This window comes from Lipotes vexillifer, unplaced genomic scaffold, assembly GCF_000442215.2.
Source record: "Lipotes vexillifer unplaced genomic scaffold, Lipotes_vexillifer_v1.1 scaffold69, whole genome shotgun sequence".
In the NCBI taxonomy this organism is placed as follows: domain Eukaryota; kingdom Metazoa; phylum Chordata; class Mammalia; order Artiodactyla; family Lipotidae; genus Lipotes; species Lipotes vexillifer.
Window position 1 is genome coordinate 4,667,546 of NW_006790942.1, and position 10,613 is coordinate 4,678,158.

The window sequence follows — 10,613 nt, forward strand, 5'->3', positions numbered from 1 at the left end:
AGGCTATCTAAGAGTGGTAATATCCTTGATAGTTTATCACGTTGACTTTACACATTAACTTAAATGTAAACACAGGAATGTGATTCCTCCTGGGAGACTAATAATAAATACGGGGCAGAGACGTTTCCTGGGCACAGGCTGTGCGTCATTCATTATTCTAAACACTTGCTAAGTTTTTATTCACTTAATCCTCACCACAACCTTATGAAATCGATACAGTTACTATCCCCTTTTTTTCAGATAAATAAAGGTTAATTAACTTGCCCAATATCATGTCTCTGTGGGGTGGAGCTCAAACTTGAACTCAGGAAGTCTGGCTCTCAAGCCCAACTCTACGACTACATGAATCCAAGGTGCAACCTCTCTGACTTGCGGGGGAAAAAAGCCCTGACACTCAAAACCAGTAGTAGAGCCAAAGCTAGAAAGACTCCACCCCAGTTCTGACAACTTGGTGTCATTCTTACTATCATCACCGCTTGCAAAGACAAAGAAAAAAATTCTTTGAAATCGCACTGAAAATCTAAACATTAAGAGTTTAAAGCATGATCAGGATTGAGCCAGTTGGATTTATGTGCATTAACTTCAGCTGGTGACTCAATTTCTCCCTATTATCCCGGTCACCATTTGTTGGGAAAGAATGATTTTCCTCTGCTGTCAAAGCAAAGCAAATCATTTGTTTTATAGCTAAGTTTGAATCATGATTGGATTAGCCTTTTCCCCAGAAGTTACCCCACATTTTTCTGTTGTTCAATACTTATCCAGCTTGTGTTTTTCTTCCTATTAAGCATTATCTTACATTCTCATAACTCTCTAAAAAACAGCTTCAAAGCTGTATTTGAAAGGTTATTAAGATTGTAGTTAATAGATTGCTAATGGCAAGGGTCGGATAATAGGCAAAGAATATACAGATCAGGTGAGTCATACAGCTGTCCTCGGCCCGTTCCCTTCCTCTGTTCTTTGTGGCATTTACAGCAATGAGTTTAAGATCATCGATGGTTAAGCCGTGGCTGAACCGGTTTATTCCCTGGGAAGCATGTCAACTATCCAGCCAGTGTTTTCACTCAGCACTTCGGTACCCCTTGCCCTATGTCTCCTGCATGGCTCCTAAATGGCTATTTCCATTTCTGAATGATAGCTCTCCAAAAAGAAGTTAAAAGTGGATAAGACGTTAACTTTTTCTTTAGAAGGGAAAATGTATTAGGATCCCTCTATTTCCTTTCATTCCTGGGGTGTCAGGTGACTCTCTAAGTAAAACCCCAGTTTTCTCTGGTCTTGATGAAGTTGGTATAAGCAGAAGTGTTTTGACGTTGACTTTAGCATAAACGTTGCTGTTTAATCTCTCCGTCAGTCCTGTGCTCATTCTTGGGCCTCCACGGTATCCTCTTTTGGTCCATCTTGTGGCCTGGCTGGAGACACTTCTGGGGATTTCCCAGAAGTCCCCAAATATGGTACCTGAAGGCTGGGCGTTGGCAGACATGGTGTCATTGTTGCTTTCTGTGGGGATGAGGGTGGAGCCGGCAGAGTCTTGTATCCATATTTTCCATGCCCATCCAGAAGGAACATGGGTCATACACTGAAATAAACCCCGTTGCTTGACAGTTTGGACCCGTTGCCAGTCTTGTAAGAACCTTCAGGCCGTAGAACCACTGCTCCATCCAGGACCAGCCACGAACTTGAGATCTTTCAGGGGCTGGGCTGGATGCAGCAGGAGAGAACTCCTAGCTGAGTAGCTCGTGCTAAGTCTTTGTCTAATTGCACTTCCTGGCTCAACCAAAGATAAACAGATGAGAGGAACCTAAGCCAAAAAGGGCATCAGGACCATGATTTGGGTAATAAACTACCCCAGGCTCATAATGGACTCATTCCTAGACAGGCACAGGAATGAATCTGGGGTGAGAAAAGCCAAATGAGTGAGTGATGATGTGTCATCATTTAAAAAATGTCTCATCACGTTTGTACGAACAGAAGAGCAGATGTTAGATGGAGCCCCTCTCTGACTGTTTCTTTAATATCTTCAAGAGAACTACGTGAGCTCGTGGGGAACAGGGAAAATTACTAAGGCTCCTGTGTGCCAGACTTGTGGGGTAAAGTTGAGCAAGATGTACTAAACCTCAACAAGAGAAGAATAATGAATTGAATTACAGTTGAGCCTTGAACAACATGGGTTTGAACTGCATGGTTCCACTTATACCTGGACTACCTTCAGCGGTAAGTACTACAGTACTATGCCATCTGCCTTGCTTGAATCCGAGGATGCAGAAACACGGATATGGGGTCTGACTGTAAAGTTACCGTGGATTTTCCTCTGTGAGGGAGTCAACAGCCCTAACTCCACATTGTTCAAGGGTCAACTGTACATATGTTTTTGATCGCCAGTGTTTCATGAAATAAACCTGTTAAAAGTTTTCTGCTGTTCTAAGTTTTACCTTTAAGATCAGGGGATAAATTATTTCCTAGGAAGCTGTTCTTTTTTTTTTAACATCTTTATTGGGGTATAATTGCTTTACAATGGTGTGTTAGTTTCTGCTGTATAACAAAGTGAATCAGTTATACGTATACATATGTTCCCATATCCCCTCCCTCTTGCATCTCCCTCCCACCCTCCCTATCCCACCCCTCCAGGTGGTCACAAAGCACTGAGCTGATCTCCCTGTGCTATGCAGCTGCTTAGGAAGCTGTTCTTTACTCTATGTTCTTTCTATTTCTGTGTTGATAGTCTAATCTGAATTCATTGGGTTTATTGAGACTTTCACACTTGTAAGTGATGATTAGCCTGACTATTGTTTATTTATGTAGAATTTATAGTGTTTTATCCTTTATGTAGATCTTGGGGTTTGAAACTTGAGGCAGTGTTGCTTTATCTATCATAAACATTTGTTCTCTGAGTACTGATTATAAACAATAAGGTAGAATGACTCTTGAAATAAAGGAATAAATAGTGATAGTTTTGTAATAGATAAATCTGAGATAAGTATAAGTGAGTTATATTTTTCATAAAATGTACCCCAAAGCTAATACTTTGTAAATACTACCATTTTCTTTATGGCTAGAGTGTAACCGAATCCAGGACTAAATAAATTTTCATTTGGGGCCATCAGGTTTATAGAACAAAAATAATGTTCACAGAAGCCTAATTATGATAGGAAGGTCAACTTTACTGCAGCAGCAAATTTTCAATAGTGGCTTCCATTCATCAGTCAGAGCCTTTTTTTTCCCCTCTGGAGCATTTTTTTCTGGTTTGAGTTGGGTATGGGTTTAGGTTGGCAGTGGATAAATTCCAACGCCACTCTGGCATAAGGGCATGGAATTGTAATTACATACGGGATAGCTTGTGTCACAGCTAGCCAACAGGGCATCTGAAGTTAAACCATCTATGGCACGTCCATTGCTATGATTTCAGTTCTGGTGAGGAGTTCAGTATTTGATAAAAGGATCCCAACACTATTGGATTGTGAATTCTTTTTCAGAGCAGGGCTTTTCTAGTGGTCCTCGGCCCTGGCTGCTCACTAGAGTCAATGGGGGAGCATTTAATCGTCCCCAGGCCCAAGCTGCACCCCAACCAATGAAATGGGAACAGTGGGGGACCCAGGCATCGCTGCATTTTAGAGCTCTCCTGACACCCCGCTTGTGTACCAAGGTTGAACCGTTTGACCAGATCCAGCCGTTGTGGAGTCTGTGGGCTGTTAGGGGATAATGTTCAGATCAGTGAATTTGGATGGTCACCTCAGAACGTCAGATGTCCCGAGAGCCGATATGTGCCCAGAATAGCTCCCCGTCCCTTGAGGAGAGGCGACCACACTGGGCACCAGTTAGGAGGGTGGCGAGTCTCCTGCGGTTAGAGGGTCTGCTAACCCGTCTCCTCCCACACTTGAGAAGCATCTGGGCGGGACGCCCTACCTGTTGGGAGAGCCTCACCCTCCAAAACAGCATGTCTTGGCTGTGTTGTGAGCTGTGTCGGTACACAGAGCCCCTCCTGCTCCGGTGGGGGACCTCACACTCAGGCCCGGAGCATCTCCCTTGTGCTCGGGGACCACTTACCTCTCCCCGGGACACAGAGGAGGTTTCAAGGGTCGCTCGTGACCTCTGCAGAGTGAGGCTCCATCAAAGCCACCCACAAGTGAGAAGGTGGTACGTGGTAGGAACCGGGAGGTAGCATAGTGCCGTCATAACTCGTCCAGTTGTTGTTATTCTTTTTACCTCCAGATCGACCAAAGTCCCCGAGATGGGGCACCTGTTCAGGCAGAGGGCTGGGATGGCGAGGTCTTCCCTGTGAGCCCTGGGTCAATTACCCCGTCTCCGAGCTGCTCTTTCGCCATCTGTTAGAATTCTTATCAGGACTGGTTGTGAAAGAGTATGCGAAAGTGGTTTGTTAAAAAAAGAAAAGGAAAGAAAATAAATGAACCCCATTTAAACTCCAGCTGAGCCGGGGGTGGTAGCCCTCCGGCCTGGATGGAAGGAGCAGCCCTCCCGGAAACCAGTAGCCCTGTCTGAGGGCCGTTACTCTTTTCTCGGCATCATCCATGCTGGTTCAGTGAGCCATCACAGTCCGTTAAAACAAATGCCGACAATCCCAGCGTGCTGGCGAGATTGTGGGGAGACTGGAGTGGAAATGGTCCAGCCACTGCAAGAAGCCCTTCGGCGATTTCTTATAAAATTCAACATACAAATGCCTCATAGCCAAGCCTTTCCACTTCTAGGTATTTATGCAAGAGAAATGGAAGCAGATGTCCACAAAAAGATGTGTACAGTGATGTATATAGCAGCTGTTTTCATAATATATATATAAAATCAAAAACCCTAGAAATTCTCAAATATTCACTATCAGAAGAGTGGTTCAATAAATCTAGATGATATATTCATACAATGGGACTACTTGAACCAGAAAAAGATATTTCTCCATACAGCAACTGGTTGAATCTCCAAAACACTGTATTAAGTGAAATAAGTCAGACAGAAAGAAATATGTACTGTCTGACTTCCTTTCTGTGAGGGTCAGAAACAGTGATCATGGGGAATGCGTGACTTGGAAAGGGACACAAGGGGACTGAGGTGATAGGGCTGTTTTGTGTCTTGTTTTGGAAGGTGGGACTGTGGGTGGAGACATCTACCAAAACCCATCTTGTACAGTACTTAAGATCTGTGCATTTCACTGTGTACACATTTTGGGGGCGGGTAATAATTAAACTTTATTTTTCTTGTTTGTTTTTATTGTGGCGAAATAGACCTAACACAACATTTACCATCTTAAATATATTTATCTTTCTAATATTTTAAAATGTTTAATTTTTATTTTTTTGGCCGCTCCGCGTGGCGTGTAAAATCTCAGTTCCCTGACCAGGGATCGAACCCGAGCCCTCAGCAGTGAAAGCGCAGAGTCCTAACCACTGGACCACCAGGGAATTCCCTCTTAGCCATTGTTAAGTGTTCTGTGGCATTAAGAACATTCACACTGTTCTGCAACCATCATCACCATTCATCTCCAGAACATTCTGTATGTATTTTGCCTCAGAAAGAAAAGCAAACTAAAAACACTGTCATATGGTGAGGTCAGTTCAGCTGGAACTGAGGCATTGGCCTCATGCATACGGGAAGCCAGCCCGGACACGCAGGACCGTCTGCTTCCCTCTGCGGCCCCGAGGCGCACGGCACACACCTCGGCTGGGCACCTGCCCCATCAGAGTCAGTGTCGACTTGCCTGCTTCTCCCACTGGCCCCCGAGCTCCCGAGGATGGAGACGGTCTTACTCATTGCCCTCCCCCAGCATCCATGGGAGGAAGGCTTTCGTGCACGTGTGCTGAACGCCAAGTGGTCCCCATGTCAGGACTCGGCCTGGTCCATTTCCAAGCTTTTCTCAAAGAAAATAGGTGCCTGTATCTTTCACAACTCTGTTAGGTGGTTAAAGAAACCATGTGAGCATTTAGAATCTTGAAATGGGGAGCATTTTGCACGACTTCCTGGAACGACTTCTTCTAGTTAGCGTGTGTGTGTGTGTGTGTGTGTGTGTGTGTCTTCTTTCTTCTTGCTGGAGTCAGCTCACGGGTTCTCCCACCCAACACGGGGCCTTAGGCACTTCCCTGTCTCCTGTGTCCTGTGGTTTCCTGGCCCGCCTTCAAATTGCCAATCTAAACAACCCAAAGGGCCTGGATGACCACTGCCAACATTCTACTCCTCTAGCAGCCCGGAAGAGTCCAAACGAAAACTTCAGGATTTTCTTCTTCAGAGACTCCAACAATTGCCAGGAATCAAGAGGATTACAAAATAACAGGAGGGGTCGTCGCACGCCTCAGCATCAGGACCCGCTGCCTTGCTTTCCAGCTGTGCCGCAGACGGTCCGCAGCAGCTCCTTCGCCCTCTCCTAAGCCCGAAAGCCAGAAATAGAGTCGTATGTGATAAGGGCTTCCATTCCCGGGCAGCTGAACAATTTGTACCATTTCGAAATTACATATTCCTGTTTAGACTCAGTTATCAATATACGTTCAGCATTTCACCCATGGTCTCAAGTTGCGTGCATGTTCTTCACAATAAGGCGACGAGCTTGCACCAAAAGGAGGGTTTTGCTTAAGGCTGAAGAGTCCCTGCTTTCAACCTACCTTGTAATTTTCGTCTTGTTGCTTTTTATAGCATTCATATCAACACCTTGGTCTTTTGGCTTTCCACTAAATTTTTTTTTTAATTACCAGTTTAAAATACAATGAAACACTCAAGTAACGCACTGCACCGGGTACTGACTGAGACAGGGCTCCTGGTGACTGAACTTGGAGGGGCAAAGCAGCAACACCATGCAACTGTGCATTCGCTTTTTGATGGAGAAAAGTCTGAGTCTGGGGCAGGAAAGCTTGTTTAGGGATGTCAACATATTATTATGAAAGTTGAACATGCCAAAGTGAAGACTGCTTAGAATGTAAGGAAATCTCATTTCACAGGTGGGAAACTCATTCATTCATTCATCAGCAATAGGTCTTAGAGGGATGATTCAATGCCAGGTTCAGGTCAGGTGCTCTGGAGACAGGGAACAAGAGACAGGCTCTGCTCTTGAGGTGCAGGCATTGCCAGTCAGGACAAAGAGACCATACACCAGTAACTGCTTCCAGGTTGGATGAAGGGCTTTGCGGAAAGTTTTAAGTACTGCGATGGAGGGCACACGGGGGTTGGGGGTGCTGCTTTGGCTAGGTTGCCAGGGGAGCGTGGGGTTTCTGGGCTGTGATGAAGAGAGTGGGAGACACCCAGCGGGGGAGGGCTCTAGGCTGAGGAGACAGCAAGTGCAAAGGACCTGAGGTGGGGATGAGGTTGGGTGTCTGCAGAGAAGAACGAGGTTTCTGATGGCCAAAGCATGAGGATGAGAGAGGGTAAACAGGCAGACAGAGGGCGTCTCCAACCCCTCCTGCCTTCTCCAGCCAAGGGCCCTGAAGCCCTCGGTAAAGAACTTAAATCTTATTTCTGAACAAAACTGTGGAAGGACTTTAATCAACAGATAAAGATCTGGCCCTGTAGGGAATGCGGGGGCAGATAGGGTCACCAGATTTAACAAATAAAAATACAGAATGCCAGATTGAACTTAAATTTCAGGTATACAATGAATGAATTTTTAGTATATCTCATGCAATCTTGGGGACATACTTATGTTAAAAAATGATGAGCCATTTCCGTGAAATGCCAGTGTAACTGGATGTCCTGCATTTCCTCTGCAAGTGAGAGGCCATGGTGGCGGATCCAAAGCGGGGGAGACTGGGGGCGGATGGTGAATGTCCATGGGGAGACTTCGCTGATGAGCTGGATCTGGGGAGTGAGACAAAGAGGAACCTCCGGTGACTTCTGGGTTTCCAGCCTCAGCGCCTGGGGGGCCCTTTACTGGGCTGGAGAAGATGAGGGAGGGAAGCATGTGCGTTGTGAGGCCGACAAGGCTTATTTAAGGGCGTGTAAACAGGAAGACGTGGACGTTTCTTGGTGCCCCGTCCAGGCCCACCCCTCCGGCCGTCTCCCCTCCCCCTCCCCTGTTCTCTGCTCCCATGGAAGAGAGATAGGCAATTCAGGACACAGTGTGACTGGGACAGGCTATTTTCTAGATGAATATTTAGACCCCAGCTAAGCTGCTGCTAAGAGAAACAGTGGAAGAAAGAAATGTACTTCCTAGGAATTGGACTAAAGAATATTTCTACTTCATTATGTAACAGATTTCTGTGTGCCTCTTTTGCAATGTGTCTTTAAGGATCCATCGGTAGCATAATGGAACAAGACAGTTTTTGCAATGAAGTGGTTATGTGGGCGACCAAGGACAGCCGAGGTAAACCGGACACAAAAGTGTCTTCGTCGCAACTTTTATAAAACCCAACATTGCAATTAGACCCAACATTACAATTATAAGATCCAACATTACAATTAAGTGCATGGCTGCACTTAAGTATTTTCTGAAATTTTAGCCTAAATCTGAAATTCTGTCATTATGAGGGGAAAACAAGAGTACACAAGCTGTGATATTGCATTTCCTGATTAAAAAACATACATCTTTAAAAAGAATGGGCTACAAGTATTATAATTTCTTTTAAAAGCAGCCCCTGTAAAAAGTTCATTCACTTTGACTTTATTCTTATATAGGAAGAAGCCACTTGACTAGATAAGTTTTGTTTTTTTTGTTTTTTTTTTTGCGGTACGCGGGCCTCTCACTGCTGTGGCCTCTCCCGTTGCAGAGCACAGGCTCTGGACGTGCAGGCTCAGCGGCCATGGCTCACGGGCCCAGCCGCTCCGCTGCATGTGGGATCTTTCCCAGACCGGGGCACGAACCCGTGTCCCCCGCATGGGCAGGCGGACTCTCAACCACTGCGCCATCAGGGAAGCCCAGATAAGTATTTTGATTACGGAGGGTTTGGCTGTAAAGTGGCCTCATATCCAGAGAATGTTTTGCAAAAATCAAAACCGGGCCTATCCCGTGACTTTTTGTTTTTCTCCATCCCTTCTATTTAAATCTTTTAATAAAGCATTTTACCAGAAATTCACATTGAGGTATGAATGGTCAATAGAGTTTATTTACTATGTTGCTCTCTTTCCAAAGCGGCTCACATTTTAGTGGGGGGCAAAATGTGCCCTTAGTCAAAATCAGTATAAGAATTACCTGTACTGTTTGCTACAAATGCCCACACTCTCCATGTGGATTCGCATTCAGGGGCCTGCCTAGAGCAGGGCCCAAGAATCTGTATTTTTAACAAATATCTCAGTCATTCTTGTGAACTAGCAAATCTGGAAAACACTGGCTTTAGTGAAAGAATTAAAACATAATCGTTAAATAGTTCATCAGAGTTTGTTGAGTGTTTGCTGATGGGCTTGGCAGCGTCCTGGGCACTGAGGGTGCTACGTGGGTAAGAGATGAGGCTGGAGGGATGGGCAGTTCTGCCTGGCAGCTCAGGACAGCTTTACACACAGGACGTGGGATTTGAAATGCTTCATGTGAAAGAAGGGGAAGGAGGCTGCTTATGGGGCGGGCAGAGGGGGGGAGGGCGGGTGTTATTCCAGGAAGAAGCAGGTGCGATGGTTCAGAGGAGGATGGAGGCCTGAGGGTTGGGTTTCCATGGGGCTGGTCCACAGGGTATGTCGGGGTGATGCAAGCGGCTTATGAAGCCCGGGATGTAGGTTGTCGTGAAGGGCGATTCTTGCCAAGCTCTGTCCTGTGAGGAGCGAGGAAATAGGGGAGAGAGCTGTCGTCGTTTTTGGAAAGGTAACTGGAAATAGCAGCGTGCAGCATGACGGATGGTGTGTGTGTGAGTGCGAGTGTGTGTGTACTTGAGTGTGAGTCTGTGTGAGTCTGTGTGTTTGTGTGTGTGTGTGTGTGTGTGTGTGTGTGTGTGTGTGTGTGTGTCAGGGGGTGGCGGGAGAATGGTAAAGGGAAAGCAAGAGGAAGGAAAGCCAGGTTGGAGAGGTTTTTTATTTCAATATTTTTCTTTATTTTCGGCCGTACCACACAGCATGCGGGAGCTTAGTTCCCCGACCAGGGATCGAACCCGTGTCCCCTGCAGTGGAAGCGTGGAGTCCTAACCACTGGACCGCCAGGGAAGCCCCTGGAGAGTTTTAAATTCAGCTCTGTTGGTAGTGTAGGGTTCTGAGGTAAGTCGGGGGTCCAGGCCCTAATTCTGAGGGGCTCGGGGAACACTGAGTGTGTCCTTAGGAGGCCAGCCCTCTGCTCCCTATAAGTGTTTTATGTATTAACATGAAACCTGCTGGGATGAGCCCATACCTCAGGGAGCTGATGTTCCCTTCAAGTGACAGTGGAGAAGAAAAAGCGAGAGTGCCCCTGTTTCCACGTGTGAGAGTGTCAGGCCCCTTTGGGGCTCAGAGAGGGAGGGACCATGTGCATGGGTCAGGCCGACCAGCAGCCTTGACTGGGCCCTGCTGAGACCATCTGCAGGCGTCCAGCCACCAGCCCAAGCCCTGGGGCCCTGGGGCCTCCGTTCCAGAATTTTACTGGGAATCCAGACAGCAATCTCCGTGGTGGTTGTGCTGTTTGTACCTCTTTCCCGCCAGCCTCCCTCTCCCCTCCCAGACATGAGAAAACACCATCTCAGAACAAAATCCAGAAGACTTACCTACTTGGTAAAGGAAGAAAGATCAAGGCAGTTGCTGTTTTG

At 46.3% G+C, this 10,613-nt stretch overlaps 1 non-coding gene across 1 annotated transcript; it reads right to left on the reverse strand.

Moving 5' to 3' along the window:
- Positions 1-5,326: 5,326 nt before the first annotated feature.
- Positions 5,327-5,399, reverse strand: TRNAE-UUC (transfer RNA glutamic acid (anticodon UUC)). The gene has a single exon. It is a non-coding gene; the product is annotated as a tRNA-Glu (tRNA).
- Positions 5,400-10,613: the final 5,214 nt, after the last annotated feature.